Source organism: Rhinolophus sinicus, chromosome 15 (genome assembly GCF_057876585.1).
Source record: "Rhinolophus sinicus isolate RSI-liver-muscle chromosome 15, RSI-T2T, whole genome shotgun sequence".
NCBI classification, from domain to species: Eukaryota; Metazoa; Chordata; class Mammalia; order Chiroptera; family Rhinolophidae; genus Rhinolophus; species Rhinolophus sinicus.
The window spans coordinates 8,756,374-8,766,813 of record NC_142515.1 but is presented as its reverse complement, the minus strand read 5'-3'; the positions used below and the strand labels follow the sequence as shown (position 1 = coordinate 8,766,813).

Below are 10,440 nucleotides of genomic sequence, written 5' to 3'. Positions count from 1 at the left end.
GGATTTGGATTATAGATTCATTTAATTGTGTTCTTTGTACATCTCAGTGTTTTCTAAATTTGTTTGTAACAAGAAAGCTACCTTTGTAACTAGAAATGCATTATCTTTATGACTATTTTGGGGGTGCTTACTCTATACCAGGCACTGCCCTAAGTTCCTTACCTCTTGACTTTTTATTAAAATTCTATGAGACGATAGTTGTTTATATTTTATAATCTGTAATATAAATAGAAGTAGTCTCAAGATCCCCTAGCTTCGTTCTACAGATTTGGAAGGCTCTCGAGGGCCCGCTCCCTCCCTCCGACACGCCTTGCTGCCAATCATGGGCAGAGACTCTGGCCCCAGGCCTCACTGCTCAGAAAAGTGCTGAGGCCTGAGTCTCCCTAGCCAGGCCAGAATTCCTGGGGCTTGGCCACAAGGACTGGGTGAATGGATTCAGGCAGGAATTTTGTCTGTCTCCTTCTTTGTTTTTAAAAGAACTAGCCACTGCCTAAACTGAGTTGAGCCCAGTATTATCTGGTTTTCTTCAAAGGCTGAAAGGCACAGACGAGCTGCTGATATTTCGTTATGCGGGACTGTCTGGGGGACGGGGTTTCTGGGGAGCGTGTCCTGGGTCCAGACTGGAGTCAATTGTCAGCATGGCCTATTACTGTGCGGGGATGAGCTTAACAGATGTAAGCTCATCGGCGTGAGAGTTTCTGCTTGTAATTTATCCTTTGGAGCATGGCTAGATCCCCAACCTGGATCTTTCTAACAGTCAACAAATCAAAAAATGAGCAAAGGCGATAATGGGAACCAAGTTCAAGCTGCACCCTTTCTGCATGGCACCGCTGCCCCAGGACCAGCGTCTGCGTGTGATGCTTGACAAGTTCTCCAGCTTTCCAGCTTTTCTCCTTAGACTACCTCTTATAAACTGCAGAGTCTGCTAGATTTGAGGCCAGAGGGCTGGGATGCAAGTCCTGCTCTGCCACATTCTGCCAGCGTGCCCTTGACTGAAGTCACAAACTCTTTCTGGCCCCCAGGTTAGTTATTTGAAAAATTAGATTTAAATATTAGGTTCTGTTTTGATTTATTGACTGTTTATCAGAAAAAGAGGTTGGGGATATAGCTCCTGTCCTAGAGATTGGGTCACTCTCCTTCCCACTGAGGGGTGGTGCCTGTTAAGGCAAACACACTGTTTGGATTTTTGCCGAAGCGTCAGGATTAAAGCGACACTTGCTTTTCAGCATCAGTGAGCTCGGCCAGAGTATTTCTGTGGGCAGGAGCAAGGGGGCCCTTCCCAAATCACACCACACAGGGGTCCCCTGGCCTACATAAAGCAAGTCAGCACCCCCTGGGGCTGACCCATTGGAGCTCCTCAGATCACGTGGCAGAATTAGGCACGGTTTATGGTTCTTTTTAGGGAGCTGGCGTCTCCAAGACCCGTGTAAATGGCAGTTTCATGAAAATCTATTCTAAAAGTCCCGATCGACTTCTCAATCATCTGCTCCCCCTTTTCTTCCCAGCTCTCCCAGAGCGCCCGAGGCGCTTCTGAGATCAGAGAACATAATTACAAATGAACTGGGGCTCTGGGGATGCCTTACAGCTTAATTAGCTCCCGTCCCTGCACCGTCTCCGTTTCTCGGCCTCACACTTGGTACAGGAGTCCTGACTGCCAAAGAATTCAGAGCAAGAGCCTCCTGGCTTGTTAACGCACTCTCCTCGGTCCCTCCTGACACATCCAGGCTGCAATTAGGCCCAGCCAGGGAGAGGGAGAGGCCTCTGTTTGTGCATCCGGAGCTGGCGGGAAGGTGGGGTGGGGGGGAGCTGCTTGTCTGAGCCAGCCTGGAGGTGAGGCGCACCCTGGAATGTGGAGTGGTGGTGGCTGCAGGAGCGTGCACCTGCCTGGCCCAGCCCTGGTTAGGAGGCTTCAGGCTGCAGGTGTGTTTCCGGGGGCGTCTGGCAGGGGCCAGGCATTGAAGACACCTGGCTCCTACACTAGGGCTAGGCGGAGGGGGAGAGGGGGAAGAAGGGAGGGTGGAGAGGAATGGCCAGAGATCAGGGCTGTGGGCCTGGGCAAGGGCCACCCTGGGCAGAAGCCAGGGCCCTTAGAACGAGCTTTGGGCTCATGCAATATCGAAAAGAAGCAACTGTGCAATCACACTGGAGAGCCCCTCTCCAAGAAAAAGAGCACACCCCTGAGTCGATTTCTTGGTCCTCATGACTTCCTGGTGGCTTAAGGTTGGGCTGTCACTGAGTTCCTGGCTCTACCCTAAAGGGAACTCACTCCCCTCTCTCATGGAGAGGTTGGAGCTCGGAGGAAGACTCCAGATAAGAGGAAGAAAAGAGACGCCATGAGCTGAGCACTGATGGCTGCCTGAGAAGATAATAAAACAAGCCGAAGGTGAAACCTCCCTTTCCTGCTCCCCAGATCCCCCTCCCCCTCCACCCCCAGCCAGGAGGGTCGCGTGGGCTCTAGAGGTGGGGGGCTCACTTAGCACCCAGATCCCTGCCCTCAAAGACAGGGAGTGAAAACGCAAAACTAAAATGAATACATATTGAACTTAATATCTACAAAACATAATATTACATCTAAGTTAACCATCATTCTAATACTTACATTAAAATGTGTTCCAGTGTTAGCCAGGGATGAATTTTAATCTCTTTGATAAAACAGGGACTGTCTTCCCCAAAAGCGAGTGCCCGGGGACCCACAAAGCCCTTAACATAGACCTACCGCCCCCCAAAAGATGGAAGAAAATGAACCTATCCCATTATGAAAGTGCTGAGGCCTCACGTCCACCACAGGCCCCGTGGCCTTAGAGACCCAGAGCTTGACCCTGACCTCTGGGGCTATAACTTTGTCAGAGGCATCCTCAGTGCTCCCACCGCCCTGCACCTCCCAGCTTCACAGGCAAGTCTGTGCTGCAGATCTGGAGTTTCTTTAGGAAAGCCGATTATGGGGGAGTGTTGGAGTAGTGAGAGGTAACTTGCCATCAATCTCCTCTTATCAGAGCAGTAATTCTCTGCCCTGCTTTGTCTCCTGCACTGATAATGCCCTTTGTGCCTCCTCCAGCCCTGAACCAGGCTGCATGTTTGTTATATTGTTAGTGAAAGATGGCTCTGTGCACAGGGGGAAGCCAGAGTGACTAGACAGTATTTCCAGGCATTGACTGGATGCCGACCACGTGCCTGGCAGGTGCTTTTTCTGAGGTGCTCAGAAACCAGCAGGGGAGACAATTACAGCACAACTAGGGAAGGTTCAGAGCAGGACATGTCCAGTGTTACTAGGCCTGGGGAATAGGAGAATCATTCTAGCTGAAGGAGGGGTGACCACTACTGGGCTGGGCCTCTGCGGATGATGATGGGGTATTCCTGGGTCCAGGCTGAGAAGAGGTGGGAATTAGCTGTCAGTGCGTGGGATGTGGGGAGCGGCGCAGGCTGGAGAGAAGGGCGGACAATGGGGAAGGTGTTGCCTAGTCTACAGGTGCTTCAGGAGGGACCCAGCAAGGGAACATTTTTGGTTTCCGTGTGGCCGAGTAGAGGCTGGAAGAGAAGCACAGAAAAAGGGAGACCTCTTCTACTGCAGGCTTTTTAACGACATCATCACTGCTTGTCAGCCACAGCCATGAATGGGTCACACCTCGGTGCTGTCCTTCCACTGTACCCTATGACTCCCATTGTGGCTTTTCTGCCTATAAACCAGAGATATTTCCATTAAAGCTCCAGGCCTAGATCCAGACCCACTTGGAACCCCCCAGGCCTTGCTATTCAAGGAATGGTCCGGGGACGGGCAGTGTCAGCATCCCTGGGAGCTTGTCAGAAATGCAGAACCTCAGGCCCTGCCCCAAACCCACTGGATCAGATTCCTTAGCTCACCAGAGCCATGGGACTTCCTGAGGGTTCCTGGACCAACAGTGGCCGCTGTCTGGGGCAACGTGACCTTGAGGATGGACCCTTCCACTCTAGGCTCATGAAGTGGAGGACAGGGCCCGAAGCAAAACCTGGAATTCTCTCCAGGTGCTGAGCAAGCTTTCAGCTTTGGGTTTCAATATTCCAGGTGGGAGGCCAGCCAGAAGGGGCTCAGTCACTCTCAGGCACACAGCATCAGGCGCACGGTCAAGAATCAAAACAACCCAGGAATGCAGGTGAGCTCACAGGGACGCCGAACAGCCGGAACTCATGCCGCAGCAAGTTACATGTGTTGCATTGAGGCGGCGGCCTGCACAGGTGGAGTCATGCGCCGTACTTGTCAGCACTTACATTATCCATGATTATCTGGATTTTCTTTCCGTTTGGCCACAGAGAATGAGCCGCCATACAGAGCTGAGGAGTAACTGGCCTCGCACTTGGAGAGAACAGTATCCACAGCTGCAAATAACCAGTTTTATGTGCGCATGTGTGTGCGCGCACTCACAAGCGACTGTGAGTCGCTTGTGCGTACGTGTGTGCATGTGCGTGTGTGTAGGGTGTGGGATGCTGAAATACTGGCACCTTCTTGAAGGGGAGTTCAAATCAAAGAGAAGCTCTCTGCTTTTCTGCAGGTCACAGCGTGAGAAAGACTTCTCCATCATGTTCAGGGCCTTGAGCATTTGAAAATAATAAAAAGGAAAAGTTTTGAATTAAAATTTATGGTTGAGCCTGCCTGTCTGGGAGGAGCTGGCTTAGTGGGCAAAGCTGACGCCAGCCAGGCTGCAGGGGCTGGGAGAAATTGGACACCAGCATCCCTGAAAGTGAGGGGGTTCGACTCTTCCAGAGACCAGCAGGACAGCCGCTGTTGGCCAGCAGCTCCCAACTCTGGCTGCACACTGGGCGCTCCTGGGGAAGTGTTTAAAAATGCTGATGCCTGGGCCACACGACAGACCCAGCCAATCTGAATCTCTGAGGTGGGGCCCAATCTCTGAAATGGTTTTAAAGCTCTCCAGGTGATTTTAATGTGACACCAGGGCCAAGGGCCAGTAGAGACTCCAGAGCAGGAGGAGGGGGAAGGGGTTCCTGTTTCTGCCCCAAGGTCTTCCCCTCTGTGGGAGGGGCAGTAGGTGTGCCTGCGTGGGTGCATGAGGGGTAACTTGAGCCCCTAGCTCTTTCAGAGCTTTATCCACCAATAGAGGGTCCCAAGTAGATAGGGAGGTGAGTCTGACAAACTTATCTTCAGGAACGTGGTGGCATCAATTCAGCAGCCATCCCTGCCCCGCTTGCCTCTGAGCAACACAAATACTTTCCAGCACTTTCCAAGACTTGTACATCCATGATCTTATTCGTTTTCTATTGATGATGTAACAAATTCCCACAGATGGCGTGGCTTGAATCAACACCAAGGTTTCTTACAGTGCTGTGGGTTAGAAGTCCACAGTGTGGGCTGAAATGAGGTGCTGCAGTGTGTCTGGAAGCTGGAGGGGATAATTGGTTTCCCTGTCTTTTCCAGCTTCTGGAGGCACCGTATTTCTTGGCCTGTGGTTCCTTCATCAGATCACTCTAATCTCTGCTTGTCTCACGTGTCCTTCATGCCTCTAGTGTCCCTCATCTAAGACCCCCTGTGATTACATTGGGCCCTCTGGGCTAATCGTCCCACCTGAAGACCCTTAACTTAAATCATACCTGCAAAATCCCTTTGGCCATGGAAGTTCATATTCATAGGTTCTGGAGATTAGGATGTGGACATCTTTGGAGGGGAGGGAGCATAGCTCCATCACTCACACCCTGACAACAGCCACATGAGTCAGATGTGTCATATGATAGCCATTCAGCAGAGGACCCATTCTGACACCTAGCCAGAGAGAGGCCGCTGGATCCTAATGGTGAAACTGTACCCTTGTCAGACCTTGCCTTGTTGACACAGCATCTAGCAGCCTCCTCTGGATCCTCCAGCCAGGGGTCTCCCTCTTCCCTCTATAAAGCCCAAGGTGAACCCTGCCCTGCTGTGGGGTTGGTCATTCCCACACCCCTTATGTCGGAAGCTTCATGGGCACCCAGCTAATGATACAAAATGGTGTCACAGTGAAACCTAAGGCTGCAACCAGGTCAGGCGTGCATCACAGTGGGACCCAGGAAGCCAGTTCTTTCTCTGGGTTGGTGTCCATGGTTCTGGGCTTCTCGGATCCTCTTGACAAGGTCATTATACACACAAATAACACCACATACCTCTCCTCTGTGGCATGTTATTAGGTTGGTGCAAAAGTAATTGCGGTTTAAAAGGTTAAAAATAATTGCAAAACCGCACTTACTTTTGCACCAACCTAATAGAATTCCAGCATCGTTAATGTACTTCTCTAATTAACCTTGGTCTTTCTCAGCTATGAACTCCATGAGGACAGAAAACATATTTGCTTTTGCTCAGCAGCACCCTGCAGAGTATGTGGCATTTAGGGGATATTTAATAAAAAGCCATTAAATGAAGGAATGTTTTCCAGCAGTCTAAGGCTTACAGATTATAAGGAACTACTTCTGTGCCTTCTAGAAGCTATGGTTGATTGAACTGATATTCCCATTTATTGCTTTCCCTGTAAGAAGACTACACACGCCCAGTCATTGACATGTGACCACAGGGGACACTTCCCTCCCCTGATTTCAGGCTTGGCCATGTGTGACTCGCTTTGGTCAATGGAATAAGAGTGGGTTTGACAGAAGCCATGTCTGAGGAGCTTTAAGAGTTAATGTGTGGTTTTGCCTCTTGTTCTTTTCACTTCACTGAGAGAACACAATATCCCAGCTACAGGCTTCTCCTTCAGCACATGTCCCAGGATGAGAAGATGCATGGAGTAGGGCCATGTGGCCTCCTTGCAGTTGGCAACATGAGAGTGAGATTGAAGCTGCTGCTGCTGTAAGACAATAAAACTTGGGAAATTTTGTTACTGCAGCATAACTTAAACTCTGAAATACAGAAGTCTTTCCTGGATAGCTCAGGGCACTTCCAGCGTTCCTTCCTCCCAAATGGAGACCATGCTTCTGCCACCTTCAAGCTGTGTGATCTTGAGAAAGTCACATAACATCTTTTGGTTTCAAATTTGCACACCAATAGATGAAACTTCCTCCCAGCTTTATGACTGGTAATTCTGAAGAACTAGCCTATCATTGGACACTTGATCCCTGTCCTTAATAAGATATCTTTGCACATGGTACCAGGACCAAATTTTGAGTCCAACAGCTATGTATTCTTGGGTATTATTTTTTTGTAATCTCTCTTCTGATTTGCGAAAGTCTTATCTTTAAAAGGAAAATGTATCACACAACATTTCTAGTTCACAGTAGGCACTTCTAGTTCACAGTAGGCACTCAATAAATCTAAGTATCCTCCCCTTTCTCATACCAAAGGGATCAGACTGAGACCTTTGGGGTGTACTTACTTCTTTGCACCTCATGTGCCCTGAACCTGGGCATTTTTGCAGGGAGGAGGTAAAAAAAAATCCCCGGATAAAAACCTGCAGAGCTGTATACTGATGTTCATAGCAGCATTAATCACAACAGTCCCAAAGTGGAAACAACCAAGTGCGCATCAAATGATGAACAGATAAACATAATATGGCATGTTCATACAAAGAACTGTTATTTAGCCATAATAAGGAACACAATACTGATTCATGCTACAACGTGGATGAACCTTAAACACATTATGCTAAATGAAAGAAGATAGTCACAAATGTCTGCTTCTATTTATATTAAATGCCCCGAATAGGCAAGTCCATAGAGACAGAAAGTCGATTATTAGTTGTGTAATCTACTAGGAGGCTGGAGAGGATGGAGGGATTGGTGGGGTGATAGCTAATGGGTATGGTTTTTTTGGGGGGGAGGGTGGTAAAAGTGTTTTGAAATTAGACGGTAGTAATGCTTGCACAACTTTGCAAACATACCAAAGGACACTTCATTGTATACTTTAAAAGGGTGTGTTATATAATGTGTAAACAGATCTCAATATATATATTTTTAAAAAAGAACCTCCAGAGTGATGTGAAGGGACGAGTATCCAGGGGTTGATGGCTCAGATGGAGGGGCATTGCCACATACACCCCTCTTCTCAACCCTCTCAGTGTCATCTTGCTTTGGTCTCATACACATCTCTTCTTTTCTGCTGATGTCACATGCCCATGCAAGGGGGAAATTCTGTTGTAGCTTAGCTCAAAGGAAATGACAGAGATTTTTCAAAGATAACTTTATGAAAAATTTAAAAAGGGGTAGAGCAGGGAATAAAAGTGTAAAATGCTCAGAGTATGAAGGAATTAAAGATGGCAGTGTTCTGGAGTTCAGATTCTTTACTCTAAAAAAGCCACAAGTACAGGCCAACTCATGGGTCTTGAGTCCTTCCCACCCACTCAGCCCTATCCAGAAAACCAACCCTGGAGTCCCCTTCAGAAGGTCTGGACAATTTCCTGAATCCTTCCTCCCATTTCTCATTGGGCCTGAGCCCTACCTGGTCATAGTCTGGTGGGAATGGCTGGCAGTTAGGTTATTGGTCCTCTCAGTATAGAATGCCATCTTCTTCTCCAGACGCAGGGTCCAAGGTACTGGTGAGTGGGTGGGAGAGAGTATGCCAAGACCCTCAGCTCTTCCTCCACACCACTCCCTGCAGAAAGAGAGGGCTGCTTCCTCACGGGTCTCCACAAACACTTACCATCAATGGACCTATCACCCAGGGCAGAGAAAATTGTAACTTTCCTTTGCTTCCCTGAAGAGTGTAGGTTCCTTGCCCCATCATCGATCTATAGATTCAATTGTTAGTGTATCCTAGCGAAAAGAAAACACATGAGTAATTACTCTGTACTGCTTTTGCAAGTGCATTTTTAGATATTGAGATCAAATAACAGCTTGCCAAGATAAATCTTTGAGTGTGTTCTGGATTGGTCTGCGTCCCGTTGGCCACTTCTACAAGACAACTTGAGCTGATTGAACAGAAGAAGCCCACACATACAAAAGCGTGGGTTCCTCCAGCGGCAGTTACCACGATCACCGCCATGTGTGTAGGTTTCTTTACTTTGTCAGTATCTTCACTTACCTCTGAGGGGGTGCTGGAGAGAGTTTGGGATATGGGAACATGACTTGTCACTTTCCTCAGAGTTTTAGAAGCTTATTTACAAAGCCCTCAAGTTTCTGGGTTGAAAGGCTCGCCAACAGATCTAAGATGTGCTCGAAACGATCCCGGCCCCAGTCAATATTTATAACCCGGGGCTTCAGCTCAGGTGGCTTCATAAGACTGTTTGAGCTCCACTTAACTCCTGTACATTGATCATCTGTGGGAGACCTTTAGCCCACTGGCCCCTCTCTCTTTATTTTACTACGCAATTGGGGATACACTTGACTTTCAAAGGCTCAACTTGTGCCATTCAAAGAAAAATGTCCATCTCATTTTTAAGCCGTATCTCGTTCCCCTGCAGTCTGAATAAACATTACTCAATAGCCGGAGTTACTTAAGCACCAGTCACTTCCACTTCAAGGAGAAGGTAAAGGGAACAAAGATGTAACAGCACAAAAAGATTGAAATTTAACCTCCACCGCTGGGTGCTTTCCAAGCTTGTTCAGATTAGTTTTTCAAAAAGAAACACCAGAGAACTGACGTTACCTCAAGTTCACTGAAATTCTCTTTCTCTCAAGGATTATTCTTGAGCACGAAGCAAGTCTTTCCGGAAGCCCCAGGCAGGTGATAAACTGGGCTGGGGTGTGAGTATTTGCTTTCTCTCTCTCTCCTCTTTGGAGTAATTTCCACGAATCTTTGACATTCCTTTTCTCTTTGATGTACATCCTTTGGACGGGTTTCTGACCCAGCCCCCTACCACCTCTTCCTTCAATACATCTCCCAGTTCACGAGCTTCTGTGTCTCTCTCTTTCTCCTTCCTTCATTTCCTTCTACCCATCCTCTGGGGGGGAAGGTGGGGAATCACCCTCTACAGAAACATTGGCCTCTGAAATCTCTACTTTCTCTCATCTCGCTGACTGATGCCCATGTCTGGCTCTGAGACACAGAAGTCCCACTATGTAGAGCAGGGGACAGTGGCTTTCCAGATGTGGCCTCGGACTGCTTACACTTAACTCACATGGGTCTTGTTGACCATAGCAATTCCCCAAACATCACCATGTCTACTGAGCTGGACTCTGGGCCAGAAAACCTGCAACAAGCTCACCAGGGATCCTTCCTCCCAGTGAAGTCGGGGATTCAGTGTCATTGACGGGGGAGCATGGCTTTGGAGTAAAAAAACCCCTGGCTGCATCCCGTGCTTGCTCTGTACTAGTGGCATGACTTTTTAACAGCATTGAGATTTCACATACATACCATGCAATTCACTCATAGACTTCGTACATACAACTCAGCGGTAAACTCTCAGAGTTGTACAATCATCACTATAATCAATCCTAGAACATTTTTATTATCCCCAAGACAAAAGCCCATATCCCTTAGCAGTCACTCCCGTTTACCCTCGGCCCTGAACCACCCCTAATCTGCTTTCTGTTGCAATGGATTTGCCTATTCTAGGT

The 10,440-nt window shown here is 48.2% G+C and overlaps 1 long non-coding RNA gene across 1 annotated transcript; it reads left to right on the top strand.

The window, feature by feature from the left end:
• Positions 1-2,075: 2,075 nt before the first annotated feature.
• LOC109458904 (uncharacterized) lies at positions 2,076-4,806 on the top strand. Its single transcript, XR_012498280.2, has 3 exons — positions 2,076-2,383; positions 4,040-4,127; positions 4,285-4,806. It is a non-coding gene; the product is annotated as an uncharacterized LOC109458904 (long non-coding RNA).
• Positions 4,807-10,440: the final 5,634 nt, after the last annotated feature.